The 17,071-nt window shown below is 46.4% G+C and overlaps 1 protein-coding gene, 1 long non-coding RNA gene and 1 pseudogene across 2 annotated transcripts in view; 2 read left to right on the forward strand and 1 right to left on the reverse strand.

Annotated features, from left to right (window-relative positions):
* LOC149336097 (uncharacterized) overlaps nucleotides 1-5,581 on the reverse strand; it is a 49,403-nt gene extending 43,822 nt beyond the window's left edge. Inside the window, exon 1 of the long non-coding RNA XR_016284553.1 lies at nucleotides 5,402-5,581. This is a non-coding gene — a long non-coding RNA (uncharacterized LOC149336097). The remainder of the gene's footprint in view (nucleotides 1-5,401) is intronic.
* A 453-nt stretch (nucleotides 5,582-6,034) lies between these two features.
* LOC149336100 (uncharacterized) overlaps nucleotides 6,035-17,071 on the forward strand; it is a 36,519-nt gene continuing 25,482 nt past the window's right edge. The window contains exon 1 of the mRNA XM_089552581.1: nucleotides 6,035-6,058. The gene's annotated coding sequence lies outside the window, so the exon portion shown is untranslated. The remainder of the gene's footprint in view (nucleotides 6,059-17,071) is intronic.
* Nucleotides 13,119-16,702, forward strand: LOC149336101 (uncharacterized; annotated as a pseudogene).

The following is a 17,071-nucleotide window of genomic DNA, read 5'->3' on the forward strand; positions in this document are numbered from 1 at the left end:
GGTCATACACGAATTCCACAGGCTGCTCCATGTATACGAATGTCTAACGCATCGTTTGAAGTAAGAAAATATTAAAGCAAAAATTTGGTGTCTATAGTCCATTAGAGTTTTGTCTCATCAACACCAATTGAATAAAAAGGCACAATTAAAAAAAATTGTCTGCACCCTCCAAGTTGGAAGTGAATGTTATTTTCATATGCTGTGCTATTGCACCCATCTTTCTGAAACATACACTGCTCAGGTTCTTTTTGCAATCAATTTGTGAAGAAAAACATGTCATGTAGACGAAGAGGTCCTTCATTCGAAAGCACTCTCGGTCATCAAGGGTGCTCTGACGCGGCATCCTCCACCATTGAAGGGTATCTTGGCATTTGCTGGCAGCCTGGGTACTTGTCTTTGAACTGTTCTTACTTAGGTGCTCACTCATTGGATTCATTAAGTACACAGCAACCTCATTAATTTTACAGAGCCTTTGAAGTCTTAAGTTTCAAACACTGGTTTGCAAATTTTTATTTTATTTGCAGCCTTCACCATTATGTGGCTTGTTAAATTCACAAGGTCTCGTATCAAATCTTTCCTTTTCACATGCCGTCATGTTGGTCTTGTCACTTTCATTCGCCATATGCTGTTCTGTTGTCCATGCATTAACATTGGGCATAGCTGACAGTCATTTCGTGTGTAGTATCTGTTGACAGTGATATATTCAAGCAGAACCTGTGAGAATAAAAAAGCCGCAAGGCTAGCACTCTTGCATTCAGTCGCATGCAACTGCTGCTGCTATTTCCGTACACAAGGAATGCTGCAAAGGGTTCTCCTGCAGCACAACCCTTTGTTGCATGAACAAGACCTTTCATACATACCGTGTCATGATATACATAGGTATTGTCCTGATTTTACTACTGCCATTTGACATCAGCCCCGCCGCGGTGGCTCAGTGGTTACGGTGCTCGGCTGCTGACCCGAAAGACGCGAGTTCGATCCCGGCCACGGCGGTTGAATTTCGATGAAGGCAAAATTCTAGAGGCCCGTGTACTCTGCGATGTCAGTGCAAGTTAAAGAACCCCAGGTGGTCGAAATTTCCGGAGCCCTTCACTACGGCGTCTCTCATAGCCTGAGTTGCTTTGGGACGTTAAACCCCATAAACCAAACCAAACCATTTGACATCAAAATTTTGCCATCAACAAGCTCGTTCTTTTTTTTGCAAGCATGCATGATGTGCACGTCACTGACTTGTTTGCAGGCTGGCTCACTACTGTTGAGAAATTAATTGTTGTTCATAAATAAATTTTGGAGCATCAGATCCAAAAACGCACAAAAGACCTCCACTAGAGTTTGGGTGAGGCAACATTTCAGGCTGAAATATTAACGGCACTGGCCACGTTTGCACGTTGACTGTGTTGCTCTTCTACTGAGCTTACAATCGCTACTGCATATTTACTATGGGCCAAAGGGCAGAACACTTCTGTGCTATAAATCTATGGGTTTTGAGGACCGCTAGCAGTTGGAATTGATCAAGAGACCTTCATCAGGGCATCCCTTATAGCCGTAGGTGGGGCTTAGGGAGATAAAATGACAGCAAGGGTTTCCCTATGTTTTGATTGTGAAGACATAAAACTACGCAGGAGACAGGACACGACAGGACACAGAAAAGATGCAGACAGGACGAGCGTAGTCCTGTCTGCTCCTGTCTACGCTCGTCCTGTCTGCATCTTTTCTGTGTCCTGTCTCCTGCGTAGTTTTATGTCTTCAGAATGTGTTACCAACTAGCCTCTCATCACACACTTCTATGTTTTGATGCTGCCTGCATTATTGCTTAGCTTTTCTCTTTATTAAAGGCTTATGCTGTGAGTTGCTACACATCTGAACCCTTGGTGTGTGTACTCTTTGACTTTGTGTCATTCTTCTGAGCCGCGTCCACTATTTAGAAGAAGCTACAGCCTATGTCAGAAATATGCAGCCCATCGGGTTTGCTACTGGGCCATGCAGTGTGGTTTGCTTTTCTCGACCACACTACAAAGATGAGAGGAGCCCATCGTTACTTTTCCAAATCTTAGAACTTTCAAGGGTGCTAGAGGGCCCCACTGCTGCGAAAGGGGGTTTTGCGAAAGGCTGCACTCATCTGCAGAGTTGAGCCAAATGGTGGAAACTCGAGCACACAATTTCGTGGTAGTATTCCGAGCACTTGTGGCCGGAATAATCGGCTCTGACCTTCGACTGTGCATAATTTATGTTAAACACTTGCCTGTACCTGGCTGGTAAAATATTGAAGTTTTGTTGGATACACCTTAGGTGGGTGTTTTCAGGTGTGCACTTGCAAGTCGTGAAATTGTATTCTGTAACAAAATCGCCACATTTCTTTCTGCTGTGCTATGGCATGCTGAAAGTTTTTATTGATCTTGGTAGCAGCTTTGTGGTGTCGTATATACCAGGTGTTACAGCGAACACTTTCAAAATTTTTCAAAAATAGGCTTTTTAGTATGGCTTTTGCGGCATGGTACTGCCAGGCCTGGCGGACACCGGAAGACCGGTGAATCATCCTAACTTGTAATCTGGTTAACTAATTTCTAATAATTAACTTCTTAACTATTAGAGCCTGGTTGCAATTAGAGGTCTGTAGCTGGTTGTTGGTAACAGCCATATCAGTTTTTAGAATTTCAAAAGCGCAATTACCCTCGGCACTGTGGCTCAACAAAATTTGTCTTTTTCAACTAGTTATGTGCACTTAAGCGGTTGCTTTTCTTGCATGCTTAAAAACGCATGTATTTTATGTATTTTTGCACAATGCAGCCAAACTTTGTCGAGCCACAGTGGCGAGGGTAATTGCGTTTTCGAAATTCTAAAAACTGATATGGCTATTACTAATGACCAGATACAAATCTCTAATTACAGTTAGGCACCTAACTCTACTAGCTCGAAAGTTAATTACTGATCATTAGTTAACCAGCTTACTATCTAAGACGATTCACCGGTCTTCTGGAGTCCGCCAACACTGGTACTAATATGCCGCAAAAGCCATATTTTTGCCCCAAAAAGCCTTTTTCTGAAAATTTTTTAAAGTGTTCGATGAAACACCCAGTATACTTCTTGTCTTTCTTTAACCTGTTGATAACCTGCAAGTTATTGCAAAAAGAAGTTAGAGCAGCATGTAGCCTTCCTTAATGCAGAAGCAGATTTATTTTCAGAGGGAAGGCCACTATTTTTTTTACTAGTGCTTGGTTTTTAAAAGCTGCGGTTTGCGTCTTACTGTGGCAGTGCTGCCACCTGTAGGTTTCAATCCAACACATAGTCAACTGGCGGTTCACTTCATTTTACAATACGACGAAGTCTTACCATCATCGAATTGACATGACCTGGAATGTGTGACCAGTCATAGTTGTATTGATGCTGTCTTTTAATAAATGGTTGCATACCTATGTCATTTACGTTTATTTCACTGGAGAAGTGTGACCAAATTCTAGTGGTAGGAGTCGCATTAGCAAATAATCTCTAGAGGCAAATCAAATTGGCATAAAAAGAACAATCATTTGACTCCCAACCCATGTGCATGTCCTTCCAGGAAGGGGAAGTTAGCAGGCAAGTCTGTCGGATTGTGAAAATGAATGACAAGGACATCACTAGAAGACAAAATTTTGTGGACAGGCTTGGTAGGATATGAGGCCGCAGACCGGGCCACTCGAGGCGGCACGCATCAAGAGGTCCAAGTACTTGCAGGGAAATGATTACAGTCGACAACCGAGAATTCGGACGGCTGATTTTTCGGACATGTTTGATTATTCGCGCCCTGGCCCATGGAGCCAATTGTATACGAGCGCCTGAAATTTCGGCCGCACCGCAACTGACTGCTCGATTTTTCGGACCTCGTTTGCACTCGCCGCCATATCGTGTGTACAGTGGAACCTTATTAATTGAAACTGCAGGAGAGGAAACTTGATCACACAAAACGAAATTCAAGCTTAAAGGGAGCGTGTTAAATTGTGATGCCGAAATTCTGCGCCCGCGTGGTTTCGAATTCGTACAGTTCTCGAACGTCTTCCGCCACACGAACTTGAACAGTAGTCGGAGTTCGGTGAACTGATCTGTGCCGAGTCTTTCGTCCCGAATACGGGAAAAGGTGAGCGCGGAAGGAAATGGTGGTGCATTTCAAAATGAGGTCAGCGTACGTACACCGGCCGCGGTAAAACGCACCGGAATACTGACTTTTCTGTCGTAAAACCGTAAACAACTGTGTTTTGATGACAGGCAAGACGCTAATTCTCATCATATACATAAGCCAATGCAGAGTGCATACGCCGGATACGATGCCGATTTTGGCTCTGAGATGTGCGCTGCATGTGTTGGCGTTGACAGTGTTGTGGCAGCTGGAAACACGGCACTGAAGCTATAGGCTGCCGGCATTCGTTGGTGTTGACTATTCTAGTACACTATAGCGTTGACTACGTTGTAGACCCCATTCATTTTGAGGAAAGGAAAGGCGCGTCTCCCTGGGTCGGTGGACACCTCAGTTCCGCTCCGAGGTATGTGGTGGTGGTATTCAGGAGCAAAAACCGTGCTTTCGTACAATATTTCGTGCTGCATGCATAGCAATTTTTGTAGCGAGAGCATTGGCCACACTTTCGCCGTTTCGCGTACCTCCAACAGGCGCAGTTCTGCGCATGCGCCAGAAATGACGTCACAGCGCGCGCCTCGCCGCTCCGACCGCAGGAGAGTCGGGCCTCTGCCTAGCGGTGCTCATGCGCAGTCTGCAAGTTGATTCGCCTTGTAGCCGGCCGCAGTTGTGATTTTAGGGTGACGAAAGGAGCCTGGTACCTAACGCACTTTTCGCTCTAATATATGGTACGTTGCGCAGCGCAGGGCTAATCACACATGCGATTGAAGTAAGTAACGTGGTGACCTTGACTTCATGCAACGTATTTCCAACGGATCACTGAAAGCAGTAAGTACGCGATAAAATATTTCTGCTCCGGAACACGCGGGCGAGCCATTTCATTTTATTCACGCAGCTCCGTACAACACAGCGTGGCATTTATAATCTATAGCGCCTCTACTCTCCTTTGCGGCGTGTTCCTGCGTGTTCTCACATGAAATGCCACCTGCACTGCATCTGGAATAACAAATAGGCGACAAGGCGATTTATGACTGCACCATGCGATGTGCTGAGACGCGCGCCGCGCGCAGTGGCATATATGGGTCGTCTGCTAGCACACTGGCGGCTCTACACGCTGTCAGGAAAATACGAGATTCTAATCAGCTGCACAGATTGCAGTTTATCAAAGTGCGGCAAAGAACGGCTGTATAATGACTTATGCGCTAAACATGTCGAAACGCACACGAAATCATCTTCAGCGCATATGCACAACTATACGGCGGCCGGCATATATCAACCATGAAAAAATACGCTTACCTCTCTAGATTGTCCATGTCAGCGCTCAGGTCATGCAGATACGTAGTACGGGCTTCTCTTTCGATGCTTCAGTGCAATCAGTGACTAGTACCAAGAGTTATTTATCGCACAAACGATGTCAACTTTCGCGGTGAATAGGGCGAAACATGTAATCAGTTGAGCAATTTGGAACCGGAAGTAGCTGGCAGACGATTTTCCCATGGCTCTTTGCGTTGACAGCGGAAACGCACCTCACCCATTCACTCCATTTTTTCTCATAGCCTGAGTCGCTTTAGGACGTTAAATCCCCATAAACCATAAACTATTGTTTTCCATTTGTTCACCCACATAAGAGAATAATCAGTTTAACTCGCCTCTTTTTGTGGAGAAAAAAAATGTTTTGGTTTCGGTTCCAGTTTCGAGAATTGAAACCTAATTTTGTTATCCTACGTATTGACTTAGTTTCAGCATCATAAGCCATAGTTTGTTTACATCATTCAGTGTTTAGTAAAAGCATATTATACACACGATCGTAGGTTACTGACTGTTTCTTTTTCTAAAGTAATTTTAGCGAGCATAATAAGGCTCGTCTGGCAACAACAATTTTATAGTTTTGCGTTTTTGTTTCGTTTCGGCGTCTTTCGTCGACTGAGAGGCAAAACAATATTATTCACATTGGTGAGTGCATCTCGCGACACGATTCGTGCCTTTCCACCTGCACAGCCGCCAGCAGGCAACGTTTCTGTGCATGCGACGGTTCAGGTGAGGAGTTCGTGAAGTTTCCGAAGCCTCCGATCGCGCAACAAAGGCAATCCACTATCGCGCGGACGTTCGTCCGAAAGGTGAGCGGTGGAGGAACCGACCGCGTATCGAGGTAAGTCATTGGGTATGTCACTGTTATTACCTAAAGGAAAAATTTTATAAATGGTAGTTGTGTCTTTTTTTTTGTTGTTGCTGCGTATTCTTCTCGAGAAATCTGCGGCAGCGAGTGAAATGCGCACGCAAAATTTCCGAAGAGAAGCGCTTTAAAGAAAAGGAAAACGCGCGTCAAATCCGCTCCCTCCCCGTCTTTCTTCTTCATACAAAGCAAAAACGTCCAGGGGCGACGGACCTTGCGGAGTCCGTGCTGGCGATGCTTTTCTCTCCCGTCAAGTGGGGGAGGGGAAGATCATCAGCTGCGCTTTGCACGACGAGGAAGCGGGTTTCGCGATGCCTGTCGGAAGAAAAGGCGGGCCAATGTTGGTGCCGGGACGTGCCGCGGCTTTTGACGTGCGCGCCTTGATGGAGCCCAGATCGACGCACCTTTCCAACGCGCGCGCTCGCGCTTGTGCAGTGGAGAGCGGCGGTGGTCCGGTTTTTTGCTGTCGTTGACGACGCTCTCTGCATGCCTGCCGTCTCGCGCCTTCCGGCATGTAGCAGCGCGAGCGCGGCTCGTTTAAATGGGCTCGAAGCGGAAAAACACGCGAAGAAAAAAGTAAACACATACAAGACGGGGCAAGGCTGCGCGCGGCACGAGCCTTGGCAGCTGAGCGACGTCGAGAATCGGCAGAAAAAAAAAAAGAAGAAACGATCAGCGGAGAAAAGGTTATTGGGAGCACGTCAGTCTTGCGGCTGGTACCAAGCATTGATTGCCTAGTTCGAAGGCAAGGACGGGTCAAATCGCTAAAGGAACGCAGCTTCGAGATCGATTGCGTCCTCAACCGTTCTGCTGTTGCATATGTTGCGCGTATGAGATATGTAATTGTAATCAAGTAACGATGCCGTTCCCGCAAACTGAATTTCCGCAATTCAGTTTCGTAGGGGAGCTTGCATAACTTTTGGTTATGTTTAGTTGCTGACAGTTACAGTGACAATACAGCTTTCATCAACATACCTAACAGTTCTGGACAAAGTCCATGGTAGAGAGAGGGTGTGGTAGATGGTCCTTGGCGATCACAAAATGAACAAGGGAGGGGAAAACCTCAGGTTGCTTGAGCCAACGTTTCGACAAGAGGACTTGTCTTCGTCTGGGCAAAGCGTTCATCATTGGCAGGGATTAAATAGGGCCTTCGCTCCGAGGAGGAAGGCCCCGGGTGGGGGAAGGAAATTGGTGTGAGAGGGGATGCGTGTCAGGAAGGGGAGGGAGGTGAATCTTGATTCGTTTAAACTTATATTCGGGGGGGGGGGGGGGGGGGGGGGGGTAATGAACAAAGGCTTTGAAGGGGCTGCGACGGGGGGGAGGCGCTGGGTGGACCTGTGAAACTCAGATAAGAGGATTAGTCAGCAGGGCACAGGGAAATGAGAACAAGGCAAACAAAATAGGCTGGCACTGGAAGGTGAAAGAAAGGGGGGGGGGGGGGGGGTCATTTCTAAGGAAGGACAATTAAGGCAGGGGGTGGGGAAAAGGCTCGAGTTCAGAGAAAGCCAAAAGGTGGGGGCGGAGGGGGGTAACAGGAATGTCATGGTTTCCGAGAACTGATAGTAAGGGATTAGGGGAAAAGAAGAAAAAAAAAAGGTGAACAAAGGGAGAGGATGAGAAGGCCGGAAATGTGGTGGAAGATATGATGTGGGAAGGGTGCAAAGAGCGATAATATGCTTATGCGAGGTTCTAGGAAATGGTCTGACCACGTGCAAGACATTTGTTAATTTAAAATTATGCTAACCCTGGAATGTACCTGAGAGATTCCAGGTTTCCTCTGGACATGTTAATCCCTGTTGGTTGCAGTGTTTTAAATTTGTGGATTAGGAATGCTTCTCTGTATTTTCTGTCCCTAGTCGATTTGAAGCCTGACTGAAGAATGAACAATTTGAGTTCATCGAATTTGTGATGGCATTGATTAAAATGGGTTGACACTGCCTTCTGTTCATTCCGTGTTGTGTCAGCCCGGTGCCCGTTTATCTGGCACTCATTGTTTGCCCGGTTTCTCCGATATATTGTTTCTGGCAGAAGGAGCACTGGAGCATGTAGATAATATTGGACGATGTGCAGTCAAAACTGGTCTTTATATCGAAACTGAAATCGCTTGCCATACTTTTAACCGTAGTGTCCCTTTGTAAATGTTTGCATGTCTTGCATCTAGGTCGAGAGCATGAAGTTACTGTTGGTGGTGGTTTCTTACCGAGCCTAGCATGCACCAGAATGTCCTTCAGGTTTGTGTTGCGTCTGTATGTTACCCTTGGTGCGTTGGGAAAATATTTTCTTGAGACGGTCGTTACCAGTTAAAATGGGGTGGTATTTCCGCAGAATATTGTTTATGTTTGGAAGCGCATTTGAGTATTTCGTTATAAGTGCAGGAGGTCGTTGACTGTTAGCTTTTGTTCGTTTTTTAAGAACTACATCTCGTTTCAAAGTGGTTGCTCGTTGGAACGCATTATTAAGGGTTGTCTGTGGATGGTTTCTGGTGATTAGTGTGTTTTTTAGCGAGTGGAGTTGTTTCAGGTAGTCGTCGTCGTCGCTACATATTCTTCTGTCTCGTTGCCTGTCCTATGAATATACCTTGTTTGCAATGTCTTGGGTGATGGCTAGTGAAATCTAAGTATTGCTGTCGGTCAGTAGGCTTCCTGTAAAGTGTGGTTTTGAGCTTGCTATTTTCTAAATCGACAGTGGTGTCAAGGAAATTGACTTGCGTTTTCGAGGAGTTGAAGGTGAATTTAATGCTGGAGTGGCATGAATTGAAATGTGTGACGAATGCCTTCAGGGTCTCAGCCCCATGCTCCCATATCATGAAAATGTCGTCTATGTAACGCAGGTATATAAGTGGTTTTTTTAGAAATGAATTTAGAAGTTTAGATTCTAGTAGCCCCATAAAAATGTTCGCGTAGGTGGGTGCGAAGGGAGTGCCCATGCTTGTTCCAAATACTTGAAGGTAGTAAGAAGAATCGAGTTCGAAGTAGTTGAGTGTTAGTACCAATTCAAGTAGCGTGAGGTGCACTTCAGTTTTGTGGGGGTGAGGACTTTGAGTTAAAATTCTGGAGAGCGCATCGATACCTTCATTTATGGGAATATGTGTGTACAAAGCGGCGACGTCAAGTGTGACAAGTATGCTATCTGCTGGGATAATGGAAGCGTCATTCAGAGACTCTATTATGCGGAGAAAGTGCGGTGTATCCTCGACAAAGGAAGGGAGGTGGGTGGGAATATCTGCAAGATAGTTGTTCAGAAAAATTGATAAGTTCTCTGTGGGCGTGTTATTGTTTGAAACGATAGGTGTGCTGGGGATATCTGCGGTAAACAAGTCTTCTGCGGAAACCTTATGGATTTTGGGAAGTAGGTAAAAGCGTCCTGCCTGTTTGTTTAGCGGATTTAAGAAGTGGTAGTCGGACTGCGTGATTAGTTCCCTTGATAATAAGTTTGCCAGTTTGTTCAGAATCAATTTGCAGAACTCTGAAGTGGGATCTGAATCTAATTTCCTATAATGACAAGGGTTGTTGAGTTGCCTGAAAGCTTCTTTTTTGTATTTTTTGGCCGGCAGGATAACTATGCTACCTCCTTTGTCTGCAGGCTTAATGACTATATCGGTTCTAGAAGCTAAGTGGTTCAGAGTAGCCTGTTCCGTTGGGGGTAACGTTTCTGCGTTTTCGAGCTTGCTTTGTTTGGTCTATAATTTCTTTCGAGACAGATTTAATGTACAAGTCTAATTCGGCACTCTGCTGCGCTTCCGGCGTCCACGTGCTTTCGACTTTGAGAGGGATGGGATTAAGGCTGGTTACTTCAGTAGGGTGAGCACGTGTTGACCACGTGTTACAGGAAAGAGCTAGGTTAAGAATCGGGGTGTTCGTTTTTTCGGTAAAGAATTCCTTAATTCGCAATCTTCGCGCAAATTCTGTGAGATCTCTGTGAAGTTCATACTCGTTAAAATTATTGTTAGTTGGACAAAATGTAAGGCTACGCTTTAGAATCTGTTTGTCGCTATCACTTAGGGATTTGGAAATATCGACAATGTTGCTGTCAGTGTCCTGCGGCGGAAAAGGCGTATCTTTTGTCTGTATCGAAATTGGCGGGCGGTTGTAAAACTGTCCAGATGTATTGGTATCTAGCGGAAATTTATCTCTAATTTGTTTACGCTGTTGTTTATCGTGCAGCTTGCGTTCCTTTCTGGCTACAAAATCTGCTAGTGCCTGGCTTTCGTCCGAATTTAGTTCTATCTTACTAAGTTGATCGTCGAGGGAATTTAACTGCTCTTGACAATGTTCTTTTAAAATAGCTATGAATGAAAGGGATGCGTCATTTGAAACCTTTTCCCATCGAGCGAGGAGTTCAGGGCTGAGCGCACCGAGGGAGCACCTAACATTAACTCGAAGTCCTTTGGGTATTGTCCTGTGCTGCGAGTAGGATTTGTAAGTGTGTAGGTGGAATCGGTAGTTAGTTTGTTTAGTGGCTAGTTTTCTGGCGACCAGGAAAATTCGTCTTTTGGGTTCGGGGCGACTGGTGCTGCCAGGCGTAAGTCATCTACGCTTGTGCCGAGTGGACCTCTTGACGGGTGTTGTGTGTTTAGGGGACTTCCGTTTGGGGGTGGTATCGGTGTCGAGGTCCGCGTCGGTGAAAATATGAGTGCTAGTGTGCGTCACTAATCGCGTAGGTGTCTGTGTGAAGTGGTGGCTTTGTTGTTTAGTGGCTACTTCCGGTGGGATTCCTACGTGCTGTTCCGCTGGTGTGGGATCCACGGTTTCCGTCTGTGTGCCAGCGTCGCGAGTCTCTGGAGTGAACTGTGTGGAGGTGTCCTGGGTCCTAGCGGGGGGAGGCTGTGTTCGTTCCTGGGTGTTGTCGCTTTTGTGGGTGGTCTGTTGTTGAGTGTTGGCCAGAGTGGGAGAGGGAGCATGAGTGGGCTGTAGCGTCCGCTTAAATGTGTTTCTCAGCCGTTACTTTATGTTGTCTGCCATTACTTGGACGGCAAAAAAATTAGGCTGAAGTCCATCTCTGGCCAGGAGTTCCTCAGGGTCATGATGGATCTGAGCGTGGTAGATGATTTCAACGTCTTTTTGGTAATGTTCCATGTCCAGCAAAAAATTGTTGAGCTTAAACGAGTCCTGTGCGTGAGCTGCGAGTTGGCGGGATTGTGGCATGTGTCTGTGGTGCAAGTTGACTACCCAAGGAAGCATTTTTGAGTGCATTTTTGAGCGGGAAAGTGTTTATGAATGCAATTTTTTCATATATTCTAAGATTTCACTATAACAATCAATATATATCCGCAGATCTCCCATCGGCAAGCCTCCATTTTTTTTCTCTTAACGTTTTTGCTATGTTCTAAAGTGTTCCTCTTCTGTTTTATATAGCAGCCTTTACTGCTCAATGTGAGTGATGGAAAAACTTTAAAAGAAATATTTTGCTACACATCCGAAGAATGGATCATTACCTACGATATTTCCATAGCGTACCTTAAAATTTTCGAAAATTTTTGTCCACGAATGTTGGGCATGGAAGGCTTAATTGTTATGGGTGCAGTAGGCATTCTGTCACAGCTGTCTGACCGCTTTTGCCAGTTATTAGCAAAAAAAAAAGTAAACCTTACTTTTGCTATGCTGCAGGCCGCTGTGAACTGAATTGTACAGGAATTGTGTAGAGGCACAATGACATATGTATGGGCTGTTGGCGCTGCATTTTTTTTTTTTGTGACAGCTCTTTTCCTAGTTGTATTCCCATTAGCACTTACAAGAAGTTGAATAATCTTTCTGCTATTTTTTATAACGGTCCTTATTGCTACATAGCTGACCAACTTAGGTTGTGTGCACCCTGAATGTGGCATGCAGGGCTGTTGTACAATTCCTGCCTTGGTACTCATGCCGCTGGCATTTTCCTCAGCACCACACATGGCTGTCTCAGGGTGTTTCGTTCAAGGCGTGCAGCCCATTTTTCTTCCTAATTGTTTGCACCTCGATTAGTTGTGCTGGTTGTGTTCAACCTAGCTGTGTTTAATGAACTTTCTTCCACAAAATATATTCTCTTTGCCTTGCTATTATTTACACATTCCTGCCCTTGTTTCTTGGTCTTGACCTTTTCCATGGTTGTATCCTATCTCCTGTGGAGTCATCCTTGCTTCAATCTTTATTGTTACTGCATTCGCTCGGAGTAATATCAATTATGAGAAAGAAGACGAAGTGGGAAAGGAGAGGGAGAATCTGAAGCTATTTGCCAAAAAAGGGCGGCTGTTTTTATCGTGACTGGAGTTGCTAGTTGGTGTAACACCTGTGGCTTCAGCGATCTTCCCGACTTGCCTGGACAGTTCAAACTTACCATCAAACGTCTGTTTGGTCATCTACTATTGTCATGAACTGGTAGTGGGGTTGAGAATTGAAGACATGCCCACTTTCAGCTGGCATTTACTGGAATGTCATCGCATCTATCATGTCGTCCCGTTCCTCATCATGCTGCTGTATAACAATATTTTGTCACACGCCTTTATAGGGCCTGAAGATTCCCGTCTCTAGTCACTACTGTAATTAGGTACAGTCGCGGACAAAAGTCTCCGGACCACGTGTTCCTCTAACGAAGGCTATGGCTCTGCTATTAGTCGGCGGCTGGTTACCACAGTTGTTTAGGTAAAAGTTAATTTTTTGTTCTTTCATCTCCACAAGTGTGGTCACCAGCCGCTGTCTAACAGTAGAGCTATAAGCTTCGTTTGAGGAACACATGGTCCGGAGACTTTTGTCCCCGACTGTACCTAATTACAGTAGTGACTAGAGACGGGAATCTTAATTCTATAGGGAATCTTGCTATAATTAGATACCTAATTACAGTAATGAATGATGGTAAGGCATTACAGGTAGTTACAGTAATGCATGACGGTCTTCACTGAACTGTTCTTGGAGGTTTCGTGGCTCCATTTTCTCTTTTTTTTTTGTTTTCGTTTTCATTGCTAGATGGCAGGTTACCTCTTGAGCTCCTTCACTGTTTCAGTGCAAGGCAGATGAAGCTGTTTCAGCTGTTCAAACCCTTCCCTATTACCCTTTTTGTCTCTTTCCCATTTGCAAGCATTTGTGGCTGCTGCACGTTTGCAGCAGAAGAGAGAGCACCCCATAACTAGTGAAATGCCGCAGGCAGTGAGCGAGCTAGTTTTTACTTTACAGTTAACTCAAAATTTTACTAATAATTAGCTGCCTTAATAACATCTATGTGTCTCTATTGTTTGAATTTGCAACGCACCCTGGCCAGTTCCCCAATGTGGGCATGTGCCATTTCACCAGCGGCCAACAATAACAACTTTATTTTTTGTTTCTCGAGTCAGCTCGCATCATCCACTCCGTATAAGTAGTAACATGCTGCTGCGAGTGAATGGACAGAACCATCCCAGGCAGTCTCATTGCAAATACAGTGATGGAACTGGCATGTCACCAAAGCCACGTGTATGTCATAAGTGTAATGTAGGGTGCAGAAAAAAGAAAAGTGTTCTCTTTTTTATTCATTCTGTCATAAGGCACTCCCTCTCACTGGCTCTATGTGCTTGCTGTCATGCATTAAGCATTGCATATTCAGATATATACCAAACAGCAGAGTTTTTATCTGCTGTTTATTCTCTCATTAGCTACGAAGGTAGGATTGGCACCTAAGGTTTTATCACCATGAACGCGTTAACTTGTTAACAGAGAACTGTGTGCTGTGTAGCTAGAGTAACAGAGCATGTTCACGTGAGCACTTTCAGTTGGCGACTAAGAGTTGTCTGTCTTCAAATGACGTGCATCCTCAAAGAAAGGACAGACCAATAACATATGGAAAGGTGGAAGGAAAACACGTCATTGAGTAGTAGTGCAGATATCAGAACAATATTAACATGGAGGATGATCGCGGGCGTTAAACGCAACCACTTCTTTTTCATCGTTGTCCATACTATTTAGTGGCATGCTTAGTATATGGCCTAATTGGGGCCTGGTATGTTTTCGAAATTCTCAAAATGCCTTGAAGCTATGCTGAATTTGTGTTAAGCGGCTGATCACCGTTGCCGACTATAACATAATCTCGGAAAGAGGTCATATCGCGCGTGTTGCGGCTTTCATAGAACTGCCTGCGCCGCCGTCTTTTTCGTCGTCGCCGTCGTCGTCGCGTCAAACTCGAAGCACTACACTACGTCCGCGGCAACGTGGCGCCGCCATTTATTTGTCTTTTTGGTGCTTTAGCATAGCACCCTTGGTACGGAGAGGCCTCGCGAAGAACCTTCTGGCCGTTGCCGAGAGTCGCTATGAGCCACCACCATTGTCCCAAGCGGCAGCTGATGGGCTTCGGCGAGCCCTTGGACTGGCGACCGCTGGACTTTGTCGACAGCGTTCCCTACGTGTTCTGCTGCGCACTCTGCGGGGTACTGCCGGTGTTTCCAAAGCGGCTCACGACCTGCTGCCACGTGTTCTCACCGAGCATCACCGAGCAGCAGTGTGTATGTCCTGTGGATGGCAGTCTTTTCGCGGAGCACTCAGTCGAGGCCTTGGACTCGATCCGCGGTGGCGTCAATGAATTTCGGGCCCACTGTCCCAGTGCATCCCACGGTTGCACGTTCGTAGGTATGCTGACCGACATCAGAGAGCACTTCGTGCGTAGCTGCGACCACAACGAGGTTCATTGCCCGCGCTGCGGATTGGCCATACTCCAGAGGACAGCCCTTTACCACCACTCCCAGGAGTGCGACGCAGTCCAGGTCCCGTTCACGTGGCATATCGGCTTCGGGAAAGGGCGGGGACAAAACGAAGCGCTCCGGAGCCCGCAGAGTTCCTTCGGCTGAGAACGCGGGCAGGGAGAAGCCTCTGATCGTCGCCGCTATCAGGTCCCTCCTCCAAGATAACCCCGGCAGTTCCATCCTCTCGGCGTCCATCGGATCCTCCGGAGTCCCTTCAGCAGAAACTTCGCTGATAAGTCGCGGTGGCTTCGCGGCCAGGGGAGATCGCCGCAAGGCCGCGAAGAGCGCCGACGGTGCCTTGACGTCGCTCACCGAGGTGCAGTTGCTGGAGAAGGTGGACTCGATGGTCGCCAGGCAACGCAAAAAGACCCAGTCCGACTCAGCCCCGCCGACGGCCGAGGCGACGTCCAGTGCTGAAGATTGCGCGAGGGCCCCCTCAAATATGGCGACGAACTCCGCGGCGGCAGCCGAGTCGCGGCAGGCGGTGTCACACGACGTTACCAAGAAAGCGTCCTCCATTGCGCCAGCCGGGTTCGCCTTCTGCTACATCACGGGCCTGGTTGGCGCCGAATCACGATTGGTGTGCGGCGAGGAGCTGGTTCTTCGCAGTGACTGCTCCCAGCTGGCAGACTGCGCTTTCCGGGTGCACGCCAGGCTGCGCCGAGACGCTGATGGAGGTGTGCTGGTCTGCTTCACGCTCTGCCTGTGCGGCGGCACATGGCGCAAGGTGGCCGACTGGGCCCTGACCAGTAGGATCTGCCTGGTCCTGGTGCATCCGTGGGACCAGGCGCAGAACATGCGCTTGCCTCTCTGCCTCAACCCGGCTGCCGTTCCGCCGCCCAAGGAGTCTCACCCGGGTCACTTCATATTTTTGCATTTGATTGGCTGCAGGAAGAGTTTGGTCGAAACTTGTGATTAGGTTAGCTCAATGTCCAAAGTTACATCGAGATATTTGTAATGCTTGCTTGCACTGGTTCACTGATTTGTACCAGGTGGGTGCTTCTGAAGTGGTTTCATTTGTTTGCCGTCATAAGCATTACAGTGTAAGCTTTAGGCATGCAATAACCCAATGCCTAAAGCCCTATAGGGGCACAGTCCTGTGTCAGGAGCTTGCAGAGATGTGGTGTGCACATTGTGCTGCCTGACCAGCAGCAGTTTTAATGCATTAGCATTAGAACCCTGATGTTGGAAAAATCTGCTCGTTTGTCTGAAGCTTCGGTTGGCGGGTGGCAAAGGTGGCAGGTGGCCTCCTTTTTTAGAACACGGTTACCAATAGACAAAGGCCAGTTTCAGTTTGCCTTCTTCATCTTTAACAATGGCAAATTAGATTTCGCCCGTTGGTCTCTGGAAAAAGACAATGCATCAGCCTCCTCATTCATTGTTCTCATTGGTGTCAACCTTGGGCTGTAGCCATAGCCTCAGTTGCAGATTGTTTCTGGGGTCTTACATTAGGGACCGTATGTGAGACCATATCAGTGCTTGCCTTGCTTTTGATATGTTTGTTATCTGCTTGTTGTTCCATCTTTTTTATGAGCAGAATAAATTGACAATTTGTGCAGTGTGTTCCAAGTCACGATATATGTCATGCTGTTCACACTTATTTCCTTTCATGTGCGTGATCCACAGTAACTGGGTCTGTTGTGATAGACCTGAAATTTCAAGCTGAGGCATAGTCAGTGTTCTGCTGTTCCATACTCATGGGAAATCAACTCTGCTGTGTTTATCGAGCAGCATTAGGCATCAATATGGCACGTGTTCTTATTAACTGTGTAGGAGTGCTTGTTTTAAAAGGATGTTTACAATAATTCAGTACTGCATTACTGTGCTGAAAATGAATGTAAAAGCGTGTTTTTTATTCACTGCTTCTTTTCTAAAAATAAAAAAGGGTAAAGAAGTCCTGTGCGAGAACGTGAGCCAAGTCATGCTCCGGGACAATGCCCAACATTTTCAGGCCACTGTTTTTGTTGGAGCATGGCTCATCACACTGAACAGAGTGGAGCGGCTTTAATCATTAGTGCTTTTTTGGGGGGCACTTCTCATGTGTTTTGACCTTTCATTCTCTCTGCTAGTTGTCGAATAAATCTTCAGCAGTGTGTCATCACATCTGGGCCTT

Source organism: Amblyomma mixtum, chromosome 7 (assembly GCF_055824585.1).
Source record: "Amblyomma mixtum isolate Tamu chromosome 7, ASM5582458v1, whole genome shotgun sequence".
In the NCBI taxonomy this organism is placed as follows: Eukaryota; Metazoa; Arthropoda; class Arachnida; order Ixodida; family Ixodidae; genus Amblyomma; species Amblyomma mixtum.